The 14577-nt window shown below is 50.1% G+C and overlaps 2 long non-coding RNA genes across 2 annotated transcripts; both read right to left on the reverse strand.

The window, feature by feature from the left end:
* Positions 1 to 5550: 5550 nt before the first annotated feature.
* On the reverse strand, positions 5551 to 8522 carry LOC131446693 (uncharacterized). The gene is made up of 3 exons (XR_009233953.1): positions 7963 to 8522; positions 7773 to 7845; positions 5551 to 5604 (listed from the first exon to the last, which is right to left on the reverse strand). It is a non-coding gene; the product is annotated as an uncharacterized LOC131446693 (long non-coding RNA).
* A 1669-nt stretch (positions 8523 to 10191) lies between these two features.
* On the reverse strand, positions 10192 to 12988 carry LOC131446697 (uncharacterized). Its single transcript, XR_009233954.1, has 3 exons — positions 12609 to 12988; positions 12419 to 12491; positions 10192 to 10245 (listed from the first exon to the last, which is right to left on the reverse strand). It is a non-coding gene; the product is annotated as an uncharacterized LOC131446697 (long non-coding RNA).
* Positions 12989 to 14577: the final 1589 nt, after the last annotated feature.

Genomic DNA, 14577 nt, shown 5'->3' on the forward strand with positions numbered 1-14577 from the left:
GGGGGGCCGGGCGCACCGCACTTTTTTTATGAAGTTAATGTTGAGAATGTATCTTGAATGTATCTCGGTTTGCGCGGGCTCCGTGGCTGCTGTGCGCTCCGTGCGCTCCGCGGCTGCGGTTCCGGTGCCGTGCGCTGCAGCGGCGGTACCTGTCGTAACTGGGGAGCCTTGTGGTTCCGCGGCCGCGGTGCGTGTCCTCACTTAAACTGTGAGGACTGTACTGAGGCCAGTAAACTAACCTGATCTTCATTCACTACTGCCACCAGGGCCACTGCCCCTCTTGGCTTGCTTCCAACTCATCCTGAAAAGGGAACAAACACATGTTCAGTGTTTTCAGTGTATTCAGACAAATCATTCAACTTAAAAAAGAAAACATGATGTCATCATCACTACTTGCGATGCAATAGTCAAATAGAAGCACTGTCATTAAAAAGGTAAACATGTTGCATGTATTATTTGTGAAATGTGGCGTTGTTTGTAGTTTAGTGTGTTTCCGCGTTTTCACGGCAGGGATGGCGTCTGCTGAGACGCTGATTCCGCGGCTGCTGTGCGTTTGGCGCTGCGGTGGCGGTACGTGTCGTGTTTGCGCTGACTGTGTGCCCCGCCGCGCGGCTTAAGTGAGGACCGACACGCGCCGGGCCGAGGTGGGATCTCGGTGCCGTGTGCTGTGGCTGCGGTACGTGTCGCAACTGAGGAGCCTGGTGGTTCAGCGGCAGCGGTGCGCCGGAGTGTGGATATGGAGTGGCTCGGGAACAAACACATGTTCAGTGTTTTCAGTGTATTCAGACAAATCATTCAACTTAAAAAAGAAAACATGATGTCATCATCACTACTTGCGATGCAATAGTCAAATAGAAGCACTGTCAATAAAAAGGTAAACATGTTGCATGTATTATTTGTGAAATGTGGCGTTGTTTGTAGTTTAGTGTGTTTCCGCGTTTTCACGGCAGGGATGGCGTCTGCTGAGACGCTGGTTCCGCGGCTGCTGTGCGTTTGGCGCTGCGGCGGCGGTACGTGTCGTGTTTGCGCTGACTGTGTGCCCCGCCGCGCGGCTTAAGTGAGGACCGACACGCGCCGGGCCGAGGTGGGATCTCGGTGCCGTGTGCTGTGGCTGCGGTACGTGTGGCAACTGAGGAGCCTGGTGGTTCAGCGGCTGCGGTGCGCTTCGCGCCGTTGTGCGGATATGGAGGGTGCGCCTGTGCGCTGCGCCACGCCGCGCGGCTTAAGTGAAGACCGACACGCGCCGGGCCGAGGCGGGGCCGGGCGCACCGCACTTTTTTTATGAAGTTAATGTTGAGAATGTATCTTGAATGTATCTCGGTTTGCGCGGGCTCCGTGGCTGCTGTGCGCTCCGTGCGCTCCGCGGCTGCGGTTCCGGTGCCGTGCGCTGCAGCGGCGGTACCTGTCGTAACTGGGGAGCCTTGTGGTTCCGCGGCCGCGGTGCGTGTCCTCACTTAAACTGTGAGGACTGTACTGAGGCCAGTAAACTAACCTGATCTTCATTCACTACTGCCACCAGGGCCACTGCCCCTCTTGGCTTGCTTCCAACTCATCCTGAAAAGGGAACAAACACATGTTCAGTGTTTTCAGTGTATTCAGACAAATCATTCAACTTAAAAAAGAAAACATGATGTCATCATCACTACTTGCGATGCAATAGTCAAATAGAAGCACTGTCAATAAAAAGGTAAACATGTTGCATGTATTATTTGTGAAATGTGGCGTTGTTTGTAGTTTAGTGTGTTTCCGCGTTTTCACGGCAGGGATGGCGTCTGCTGAGACGCTGATTCCGCGGCTGCTGTGCGTTTGGCGCTGCGGTGGCGGTACGTGTCGTGTTTGCGCTGACTGTGTGCCCCGCCGCGCGGCTTAAGTGAGGACCTTAAGCCGCGCGGCTGCGGCACCGCAGCCGCTGAGGACTTCAGCGGCTGCGGTGCGCTTCGCGCCGTTGTGCGGATATGGAGGGTGCGCCTGTGCGCTGCGCCACGCCGCGCGGCTTAAGTGAAGACCGACACGCGCCGGGCCGAGGCGGGGCCGGGCGCACCGCACTTTTTTTATGAAGTTAATGTTGAGAATGTATCTTGAATGTATCTCGGTTTGCGCGGGCTCCGTGGCTGCTGTGCGCTCCGTGCGCTCCGCGGCTGCGGTTCCGGTGCCGTGCGCTGCAGCGGCGGTACCTGTCGTAACTGGGGAGCCTTGTGGTTCCGCGGCCGCGGTGCGTGTCCTCACTTAAACTGTGAGGACTGTACTGAGGCCAGTAAACTAACCTGATCTTCATTCACTACTGCCACCAGGGCCACTGCCCCTCTTGGCTTGCTTCCAACTCATCCTGAAAAGGGAACAAACACATGTTCAGTGTTTTCAGTGTATTCAGACAAATCATTCAACTTAAAAAAGAAAACATGATGTCATCATCACTACTTGCGATGCAATAGTCAAATAGAAGCACTGTCAATAAAAAGGTAAACATGTTGCATGTATTAATTGTGAAATGTGGCGTTGTTTGTAGTTTAGTGTGTTTCCGCGTTTTCACGGCAGGGATGGCGTCTGCTGAGACGCTGATTCCGCGGCTGCTGTGCGTTTGGCGCTGCGGTGGCGGTACGTGTCGTGTTTGCGCTGACTGTGTGCCCCGCCGCGCGGCTTAAGTGAGGACCGACACGCGCCGGGCCGAGGTGGGATCTCGGTGCCGTGTGCTGTGGCTGCGGTACGTGTCGCAACTGAGGAGCCTGGTGGTTCAGCGGCAGCGGTGCGCCGGAGTGTGGATATGGAGTGGCTCGGGAACAAACACATGTTCAGTGTTTTCAGTGTATTCAGACAAATCATTCAACTTAAAAAAGAAAACATGATGTCATCATCACTACTTGCGATGCAATAGTCAAATAGAAGCACTGTCAATAAAAAGGTAAACATGTTGCATGTATTATTTGTGAAATGTGGCGTTGTTTGTAGTTTAGTGTGTTTCCGCGTTTTCACGGCAGGGATGGCGTCTGCTGAGACGCTGGTTCCGCGGCTGCTGTGCGTTTGGCGCTGCGGCGGCGGTACGTGTCGTGTTTGCGCTGACTGTGTGCCCCGCCGCGCGGCTTAAGTGAGGACCGACACGCGCCGGGCCGAGGTGGGATCTCGGTGCCGTGTGCTGTGGCTGCGGTACGTGTGGCAACTGAGGAGCCTGGTGGTTCAGCGGCTGCGGTGCGCTTCGCGCCGTTGTGCGGATATGGAGGGTGCGCCTGTGCGCTGCGCCACGCCGCGCGGCTTAAGTGAAGACCGACACGCGCCGGGCCGAGGCGGGGCCGGGCGCACCGCACTTTTTTTATGAAGTTAATGTTGAGAATGTATCTTGAATGTATCTCGGTTTGCGCGGGCTCCGTGGCTGCTGTGCGCTCCGTGCGCTCCGCGGCTGCGGTTCCGGTGCCGTGCGCTGCAGCGGCGGTACCTGTCGTAACTGGGGAGCCTTGTGGTTCCGCGGCCGCGGTGCGTGTCCTCACTTAAACTGTGAGGACTGTACTGAGGCCAGTAAACTAACCTGATCTTCATTCACTACTGCCACCAGGGCCACTGCCCCTCTTGGCTTGCTTCCAACTCATCCTGAAAAGGGAACAAACACATGTTCAGTGTTTTCAGTGTATTCAGACAAATCATTCAACTTAAAAAAGAAAACATGATGTCATCATCACTACTTGCGATGCAATAGTCAAATAGAAGCACTGTCAATAAAAAGGTAAACATGTTGCATGTATTATTTGTGAAATGTGGCGTTGTTTGTAGTTTAGTGTGTTTCCGCGTTTTCACGGCAGGGATGGCGTCTGCTGAGACGCTGATTCCGCGGCTGCTGTGCGTTTGGCGCTGCGGTGGCGGTACGTGTCGTGTTTGCGCTGACTGTGTGCCCCGCCGCGCGGCTTAAGTGAGGACCTTAAGCCGCGCGGCTGCGGCACCGCAGCCGCTGAGGACTTCAGCGGCTGCGGTGCGCTTCGCGCCGTTGTGCGGATATGGAGGGTGCGCCTGTGCGCTGCGCCACGCCGCGCGGCTTAAGTGAAGACCGACACGCGCCGGGCCGAGGCGGGGCCGGGCGCACCGCACTTTTTTTATGAAGTTAATGTTGAGAATGTATCTTGAATGTATCTCGGTTTGCGCGGGCTCCGTGGCTGCTGTGCGCTCCGTGCGCTCCGCGGCTGCGGTTCCGGTGCCGTGCGCTGCAGCGGCGGTACCTGTCGTAACTGGGGAGCCTTGTGGTTCCGCGGCCGCGGTGCGTGTCCTCACTTAAACTGTGAGGACTGTACTGAGGCCAGTAAACTAACCTGATCTTCATTCACTACTGCCACCAGGGCCACTGCCCCTCTTGGCTTGCTTCCAACTCATCCTGAAAAGGGAACAAACACATGTTCAGTGTTTTCAGTGTATTCAGACAAATCATTCAACTTAAAAAAGAAAACATGATGTCATCATCACTACTTGCGATGCAATAGTCAAATAGAAGCACTGTCAATAAAAAGGTAAACATGTTGCATGTATTATTTGTGAAATGTGGCGTTGTTTGTAGTTTAGTGTGTTTCCGCGTTTTCACGGCAGGGATGGCGTCTGCTGAGACGCTGATTCCGCGGCTGCTGTGCGTTTGGCGCTGCGGTGGCGGTACGTGTCGTGTTTGCGCTGACTGTGTGCCCCGCCGCGCGGCTTAAGTGAGGACCGACACGCGCCGGGCCGAGGTGGGATCTCGGTGCCGTGTGCTGTGGCTGCGGTACGTGTCGCAACTGAGGAGCCTGGTGGTTCAGCGGCAGCGGTGCGCCGGAGTGTGGATATGGAGTGGCTCGGGAACAAACACATGTTCAGTGTTTTCAGTGTATTCAGACAAATCATTCAACTTAAAAAAGAAAACATGATGTCATCATCACTACTTGCGATGCAATAGTCAAATAGAAGCACTGTCAATAAAAAGGTAAACATGTTGCATGTATTATTTGTGAAATGTGGCGTTGTTTGTAGTTTAGTGTGTTTCCGCGTTTTCACGGCAGGGATGGCGTCTGCTGAGACGCTGGTTCCGCGGCTGCTGTGCGTTTGGCGCTGCGGCGGCGGTACGTGTCGTGTTTGCGCTGACTGTGTGCCCCGCCGCGCGGCTTAAGTGAGGACCGACACGCGCCGGGCCGAGGTGGGATCTCGGTGCCGTGTGCTGTGGCTGCGGTACGTGTGGCAACTGAGGAGCCTGGTGGTTCAGCGGCTGCGGTGCGCTTCGCGCCGTTGTGCGGATATGGAGGGTGCGCCTGTGCGCTGCGCCACGCCGCGCGGCTTAAGTGAAGACCGACACGCGCCGGGCCGAGGCGGGGCCGGGCGCACCGCACTTTTTTTATGAAGTTAATGTTGAGAATGTATCTTGAATGTATCTCGGTTTGCGCGGGCTCCGTGGCTGCTGTGCGCTCCGTGCGCTCCGCGGCTGCGGTTCCGGTGCCGTGCGCTGCAGCGGCGGTACCTGTCGTAACTGGGGAGCCTTGTGGTTCCGCGGCCGCGGTGCGTGTCCTCACTTAAACTGTGAGGACTGTACTGAGGCCAGTAAACTAACCTGATCTTCATTCACTACTGCCACCAGGGCCACTGCCCCTCTTGGCTTGCTTCCAACTCATCCTGAAAAGGGAACAAACACATGTTCAGTGTTTTCAGTGTATTCAGACAAATCATTCAACTTAAAAAAGAAAACATGATGTCATCATCACTAGATGCAATAGTCAAATAGAAGCACTGTCAATAAAAAGGTAAACATGTTGCATGTATTATTTGTGAAATGTGGCGTTGTTTGTAGTTTAGTGTGTTTCCGCGTTTTCACGGCAGGGATGGCGTCTGCTGAGACGCTGATTCCGCGGCTGCTGTGCGTTTGGCGCTGCGGTGGCGGTACGTGTCGTGTTTGCGCTGACTGTGTGCCCCGCCGCGCGGCTTAAGTGAGGACCTTAAGCCGCGCGGCTGCGGCACCGCAGCCGCTGAAGACTTCAGCGGCTGCGGTGCGCTTCGCGCCGTTGTGCGGATATGGAGGGTGCGCCTGTGCGCTGCGCCACGCCGCGCGGCTTAAGTGAAGACCGACACGCGCCGGGCCGAGGCGGGGCCGGGCGCACCGCACTTTTTTTATGAAGTTAATGTTGAGAATGTATCTTGAATGTATCTCGGTTTGCGCGGGCTCCGTGGCTGCTGTGCGCTCCGTGCGCTCCGCGGCTGCGGTTCCGGTGCCGTGCGCTGCGGCGGCGGTACCTGTCGTAACTGGGGAGCCTGGTGGTTCCGCGGCCGCGGTGCGTGTCCTCACTTAAACTGTGAGGACTGTACTCATGAGTTTATTTGTCAATGTGTGCCGTGATTTCATAGCGCTGTCCACGGTGCTGAAATGAGCCTCGGTGTCGGCAGCGTCACAGGGTGACCTCATTTTATATTTCCAGATTGTGGCTATGTTTGCACTGAGTGTGTTTCTTTAATTTCAACAATGTAGCCATAATGGTCTCCAACAACGGTGAACAAAACAAACGCCACAGAAGCTGCAGTGCAAACTCCACCCACCTATAGCTGCCGAGGAAAAACTACATGTCTACTATAAACTGCTTTCTATATTCCTTCCTGGTTGGATTTAAACACACATCTGCCAATTTATTAGGTACACATTTTCTGTTTATGAACACACTGATTGAAGGAGCCAATCACATGGCAGTAAGTCATTGCATTTAGGCAGGTAGACATGATCAGGACGCCCAAATCAAGTTCAAACAGACTATCAGCATTAGGAAGAAAGGTGATTCAAGGAGCTTTTAATGTGGCATGGTTACTGGTAGTATTTTTACAAACTGCTTGCACAACCACGGTGTGACAGACAGAAAATATCCAGTGATGCCATGTTGAGGTCAAAGATCAGCAGAAAGGCCATGCCAAGAAAGCAAAAGGAACTCAAATCAGCGCAACCAAAGTGTGCAGAACACCATCTGAAGGCACAACACATTGAACCTTGCCGAAAAATGACTGCCTCCGACGGGAACGCGCATCGGTTAAGAGGTAGTGAGCGTAGGTCTACTGGTAGATATAATACTGTATACAGGGTACACCCTATAAGTCGTTGTTTGAAGGAGCGATACTGACCAAATTCATTGTACATGCACCTGTTTTCCTCGACTGCTAATGCTGAAAAGATAGAGAATGTAAGCCCTAACAATCCAGAGTTACAGGGTGCAGTCACTTCTCGGCAGGCCCTGCCGAAATGTGACAGCACCCTGTAACTCTTTATTGCAAGAAGCAATATTGACCAAATTCACTGTACATGCACCTGGTTTCCTCTACTTTCCTCTCCTCTACTGATTCTTCCAATTAGCCACTCACAGTGTGACTCCTGGCTGCTGAGTTAGTTAGCACCAGTTAGTTACTAGAAACCCAAGCCTTTTTAGATGATTTATATTAATAAATACACCATTAAATAATGACTTCAGTGTCATTAATTATTTAAATTAATAAATAGCCTTTTCAATAATTACTTACATCACATTGGTTTTCTTAGGTTACAAAATACTAACATGGGTTTTTTTTCGTCATCACTTAGTAACAATAATAATAATAATAATAATAATAATAATAAGAAGAAGAATAATATTCAGTGGAGCTCCACTTCAGGTTTTACTTGATACTCATTCCAAACTAAATGTTTATTTAAATATTAGTTTAAATGTCATATGATAAAAAAAAAGTGTTAAAGTTTGAGTGTACACTTACAATTAAGTGTTAAGTGTGTTTGTTTCTGTTTGGTTGTGATGAGTTTCTGTTGTACTCACACCAGCAAACCAAATCCAGTTCAGTCCGTCCATGAATACCAGTCCGGGGTTTTGTAGCAGGTTTGCGTTGATGCTGCAAACAGAGAGTGAGACACAAACAGGTGACTGTGATCGTTTCAATAAAGACAAGAGATGAGAAGAAGACTGATGTCAGTGAAGAAACAAGGAAACAAAGTAACGTCAAACTTACATCTGTGATCTGTCCCTCTGGTGCGGCTGTCAACACAGGAGTTTAAATATTGGCACAATGGTCAGCCAATCAGGTGTGAAAGCTTGAAATGTTTGGGGCGGGGCTTATTATTGAAAACATGTGCGCTGTGACTGAGGAGCCTGGTGGTTCAGTGGCTGCGGTGCGCGTTGAGCCGGAGTGTGGATATGGAGTGTGCGCCTGTGTGCCGCGCCACGCCGCGCGGCTTAAGTGAAGACCGACACGCGCCGGGCTGAGGTGGGATCCTGGCGGGGCCGGGCGCACCGCACTTCCTTGTATCTAAAGAAAAAAAGAAAAGAATGCATTTGAAATTGTATTGTAGCTTGAGCATGCACATGAGTTCATTTGTCAATGTGTGCCGTGATTTCATAGCGCTGTCCACGGTGATGAAATGAGCCTCGGTGTCGGCAGGGTCACGGGGCCACCTCATTTTATATTTCCAGATTGTGGCTATGTTTGCACTGAGTGTGTTTCTTTCATTTCAACAATGTAGCCATAATGGTCTCTGGTTTTATGAAGTTAATGTTGAGAATGTATCTTGTCTGCGGGGAATAAGTTACTTCAACTTTAACCATTTAGGAAACCAATTAAGTTTATTAACTCAAACAATTTAAGCATACAAAAGTATTTGATTTGAGTACAAGTAACTCAAGTATTTGTTGTTAAAGTAACTTGGGTAAAGTGCATTGTACAAATTCCATTCAGTTAATGAAAACTACTAAGTATGTGACACTTATGTGAAACGGATTTATCTGAACTGAAATGATCTTCTTTATACAAATGTTAATACTTAAGTTGAATTGACTCTTTTCTTTCTACTAAATCAAATTATTACATTCTACTTCTGACAACTTCAAATGGAGAGCGTAGATCAGTGTGTGAGCCATTACAACCTGATTGTGAGGACCAGAGACACATGGTGAGTTTCAAAGGGAACTCCTGCAGGAACCTGATCTTCATTCACTACTGCCACCAGGGCCACTGCCCCTCTTGGGGCTGCTTCCAACTCATCCTGAAAAGGGAACAAACACATGTTCAGTGTTTTCAGTGTATTCAGACAAATCATTCAACTTAAAAAAGAAAACATGATGTCATCATCACTACTTGCGATGCAATAGTCAAATAGAAGCACTGTCAATAAAAAGGTAAACATGTTGCATGTATTATTTGTGAAATGTGGCGTTGTTTGTAGTTTAGTGTGTTTCCGCGTTTTCACGGCAGGGATGGCGTCTGCTGAGACGCTGATTCCGCGGCTGCTGTGCGTTTGGCGCTGCGGTGGCGGTACGTGTCGTGTTTGCACTGACTGTGTGCCCCGCCGCGCGGCTTAAGTGAGGACCGACACGCGCCGGGCCGAGGTGGGATCTCGGTGCCGTGTGCTGTGGCTGCGGTACGTGTCGCAACTGAGGAGCCTGGTGGTTCAGCGGCAGCGGTGCGCCGGAGTGTGGATATGGAGTGGCTCGGGAACAAACACATGTTCAGTGTTTTCAGTGTATTCAGACAAATCATTCAACTTAAAAAAGAAAACATGATGTCATCATCACTACTTGCGATGCAATAGTCAAATAGAAGCACTGTCAATAAAAAGGTAAACATGTTGCATGTATTATTTGTGAAATGTGGCGTTGTTTGTAGTTTAGTGTGTTTCCGCGTTTTCACGGCAGGGATGGCGTCTGCTGAGACGCTGGTTCCGCGGCTGCTGTGCGTTTGGCGCTGCGGCGGCGGTACGTGTCGTGATTGCGCTGACTGTGTGCCCCGCCGCGCGGCTTAAGTGAGGACCGACACGCGCCGGGCCGAGGTGGGATCTCGGTGCCGTGTGCTGTGGCTGCGGTACGTGTGGCAACTGAGGAGCCTGGTGGTTCAGCGGCTGCGGTGCGCGTCGCGCCGTTGTGCGGATATGGAGGGTGCGCCTGTGCGCTGCGCCACGCCGCGCGGCTTAAGTGAAGACCGACACGCGCCGGGCCGAGGCGGGGCCGGGCGCACCGCACTTTTTTTATGAAGTTAATGTTGAGAATGTATCTTGAATGTATCTCGGTTTGCGCGGGCTCCGTGGCTGCTGTGCGCTCCGTGCGCTCCGCGGCTGCGGTTCCGGTGCCGTGCGCTGCAGCGGCGGTACCTGTCGTAACTGGGGAGCCTTGTGGTTCCGCGGCCGCGGTGCGTGTCCTCACTTAAACTGTGAGGACTGTACTGAGGCCAGTAAACTAACCTGATCTTCATTCACTACTGCCACCAGGGCCACTGCCCCTCTTGGCTTGCTTCCAACTCATCCTGAAAAGGGAACAAACACATGTTCAGTGTTTTCAGTGTATTCAGACAAATCATTCAACTTAAAAAAGAAAACATGATGTCATCATCACTACTTGCGATGCAATAGTCAAATAGAAGCACTGTCAATAAAAAGGTAAACATGTTGCATGTATTATTTGTGAAATGTGGCGTTGTTTGTAGTTTAGTGTGTTTCCGCGTTTTCACGGCAGGGATGGCGTCTGCTGAGACGCTGATTCCGCGGCTGCTGTGCGTTTGGCGCTGCGGTGGCGGTACGTGTCGTGTTTGCGCTGACTGTGTGCCCCGCCGCGCGGCTTAAGTGAGGACCTTAAGCCGCGCGGCTGCGGCACCGCAGCCGCTGAGGACTTCAGCGGCTGCGGTGCGCTTCGCGCCGTTGTGCGGATATGGAGGGTGCGCCTGTGCGCTGCGCCACGCCGCGCGGCTTAAGTGAAGACCGACACGCGCCGGGCCGAGGCGGGGCCGGGCGCACCGCACTTTTTTTATGAAGTTAATGTTGAGAATGTATCTTGAATGTATCTCGGTTTGCGCGGGCTCCGTGGCTGCTGTGCGCTCCGTGCGCTCCGCGGCTGCGGTTCCGGTGCCGTGCGCTGCGGCGGCGGTACCTGTCGTAACTGGGGAGCCTGGTGGTTCCGCGGCCGCGGTGCGTGTCCTCACTTAAACTGTGAGGACTGTACTCATGAGTTTATTTGTCAATGTGTGCCGTGATTTCATAGCGCTGTCCACGGTGCTGAAATGAGCCTCGGTGTCGGCAGCGTCACAGGGTGACCTCATTTTATATTTCCAGATTGTGGCTATGTTTGCACTGAGTGTGTTTCTTTAATTTCAACAATGTAGCCATAATGGTCTCCAACAACGGTGAACAAAACAAACGCCACAGAAGCTGCAGTGCAAACTCCACCCACCTATAGCTGCCGAGGAAAAACTACATGTCTACTATAAACTGCTTTCTATATTCCTTCCTGGTTGGATTTAAACACACATCTGCCAATTTATTAGGTACACATTTTCTGTTTATGAACACACTGATTGAAGGAGCCAATCACATGGCAGTAAGTCATTGCATTTAGGCAGGTAGACATGATCAGGACGCCCAAATCAAGTTCAAACAGACTATCAGCATTAGGAAGAAAGGTGATTCAAGGAGCTTTTAATGTGGCATGGTTACTGGTAGTATTTTTACAAACTGCTTGCACAACCACGGTGTGACAGACAGAAAATATCCAGTGATGCCATGTTGAGGTCAAAGATCAGCAGAAAGGCCATGCTAAGAAAGCAAAAGGAACTCAAATCAGCGCAACCAAAGTGTGCAGAACACCATCTGAAGGCACAACACATTGAACCTTGCCGAAAAATGACTGCCTCCGACGGGAACGCGCATCGGTTAAGAGGTAGTGAGCGTAGGTCTACTGGTAGATATAATACTGTATACAGGGTACACCCTATAAGTCGTTGTTTGAAGGAGCGATACTGACCAAATTCATTGTACATGCACCTGTTTTCCTCGACTGCTAATGCTGAAAAGATAGAGAATGTAAGCCCTAACAATCCAGAGTTACAGGGTGCAGTCACTTCTCGGCAGGCCCTGCCGAAATGTGACAGCACCCTGTAACTCTTTATTGCAAGAAGCAATATTGACCAAATTCACTGTACATGCACCTGGTTTCCTCTACTTTCCTCTCCTCTACTGATTCTTCCAATTAGCCACTCACAGTGTGACTCCTGGCTGCTGAGTTAGTTAGCACCAGTTAGTTACTAGAAACCCAAGCCTTTTTAGATGATTTATATTAATAAATACACCATTAAATAATGACTTCAGTGTCATTAATTATTTAAATTAATAAATAGCCTTTTCAATAATTACTTACATCACATTGGTTTTCTTAGGTTACAAAATACTAACATGGGTTTTTTTTCGTCATCACTTAGTAACAATAATAATAATAATAATAATAATAATAATAATAAGAAGAATAATATTCAGTGGAGCTCCACTTCAGGTTTTACTTGATACTCATTCCAAACTAAATGTTTATTTAAATATTAGTTTAAATGTCATATGATAAAAAAAAAGTGTTAAAGTTTGAGTGTACACTTACAATTAAGTGTTAAGTGTGTTTGTTTCTGTTTGGTTGTGATGAGTTTCTGTTGTACTCACACCAGCAAACCAAATCCAGTTCAGTCCGTCCATGAATACCAGTCCGGGGTTTTGTAGCAGGTTTGCGTTGATGCTGCAAACAGAGAGTGAGACACAAACAGGTGACTGTGATCGTTTCAATAAAGACAAGAGATGAGAAGAAGACTGATGTCAGTGAAGAAACAAGGAAACAAAGTAACGTCAAACTTACATCTGTGATCTGTCCCTCTGGTGCGGCTGTCAACACAGGAGTTTAAATATTGGCACAATGGTCAGCCAATCAGGTGTGAAAGCTTGAAATGTTTGGGGCGGGGCTTATTATTGAAAACATGTGCGCTGTGACTGAGGAGCCTGGTGGTTCAGTGGCTGCGGTGCGCGTTGAGCCGGAGTGTGGATATGGAGTGTGCGCCTGTGTGCCGCGCCACGCCGCGCGGCTTAAGTGAAGACCGACACGCGCCGGGCTGAGGTGGGATCCTGGCGGGGCCGGGCGCACCGCACTTCCTTGTATCTAAAGAAAAAAAGAAAAGAATGCATTTGAAATTGTATTGTAGCTTGAGCATGCACATGAGTTCATTTGTCAATGTGTGCCGTGATTTCATAGCGCTGTCCACGGTGATGAAATGAGCCTCGGTGTCGGCAGGGTCACGGGGCCACCTCATTTTATATTTCCAGATTGTGGCTATGTTTGCACTGAGTGTGTTTCTTTCATTTCAACAATGTAGCCATAATGGTCTCTGGTTTTATGAAGTTAATGTTGAGAATGTATCTTGTCTGCGGGGAATGAGTTACTTCAACTTTAACCATTTAGGAAACCAATTAAGTTTATTAACTCAAACAATTTAAGCATACAAAAGTATTTGATTTGAGTACAAGTAACTCAAGTATTTGTTGTTAAAGTAACTTGGGTAAAGTGCATTGTACTAATTCCATTCAGTTAATGAAAACTACTAAGTATGTGACACTTATGTGAAACGGATTTATCTGAACTGAAATGATCTTCTTTATACAAATGTTAATACTTAAGTTGAATTGACTCTTTTCTTTCTACTAAATCAAATTATTACATTCTACTTCTGACAACTTCAAATGGAGAGCGTAGATCAGTGTGTGAGCCATTACAACCTGATTGTGAGGACCAGAGACACATGGTGAGTTTCAAAGGGAACTCCTGCAGGAACCTGATCTTCATTCACTACTGCCACCAGGGCCACTGCCCCTCTTGGGTTGCTTCCAACTCATCCTGAAAAGGGAACAAACACATGTTCAGTGTTTTCAGTGTATTCAGACAAATCATTCAACTTAAAAAAGAAAACATGATGTCATCATCACTACTTGCGATGCAATAGTCAAATAGAAGCACTGTCAATAAAAAGGTAAACATGTTGCATGTATTATTTGTGAAATGTGGCGTTGTTTGTAGTTTAGTGTGTTTCCGCGTTTTCACGGCAGGGATGGCGTCTGCTGAGACGCTGATTCCGCGGCTGCTGTGCGTTTGGCGCTGCGGTGGCGGTACGTGTCGTGTTTGCACTGACTGTGTGCCCCGCCGCGCGGCTTAAGTGAGGACCGACACGCGCCGGGCCGAGGTGGGATCTCGGTGCCGTGTGCTGTGGCTGCGGTACGTGTCGCAACTGAGGAGCCTGGTGGTTCAGCGGCAGCGGTGCGCCGGAGTGTGGATATGGAGTGGCTCGGGAACAAACACATGTTCAGTGTTTTCAGTGTATTCAGACAAATCATTCAACTTAAAAAAGAAAACATGATGTCATCATCACTACTTGCGATGCAATAGTCAAATAGAAGCACTGTCAATAAAAAGGTAAACATGTTGCATGTATTATTTGTGAAATGTGGCGTTGTTTGTAGTTTAGTGTGTTTCCGCGTTTTCACGGCAGGGATGGCGTCTGCTGAGACGCTGATTCCGCGGCTGCTGTGCGTTTGGCGCTGCGGTGGCGGTACGTGTCGTGTTTGCGCTGACTGTGTGCCCCGCCGCGCGGCTTAAGTGAGGACCGACACGCGCCGGGCCGAGGTGGGATCTCGGTGCCGTGTGCTGTGGCTGCGGTACGTGTCGCAACTGAGGAGCCTGGTGGTTCAGCGGCAGCGGTGCGCCGGAGTGTGGATATGGAGTGGCTCGGGAACAAACACATGTTCAGTGTTTTCAGTGTATTCAGACAAATCATTCAACT

The sequence above is a fragment of the Solea solea genome, chromosome 19 (genome assembly GCF_958295425.1).
Source record: "Solea solea chromosome 19, fSolSol10.1, whole genome shotgun sequence".
In the NCBI taxonomy this organism is placed as follows: Eukaryota; Metazoa; Chordata; class Actinopteri; order Pleuronectiformes; family Soleidae; genus Solea; species Solea solea.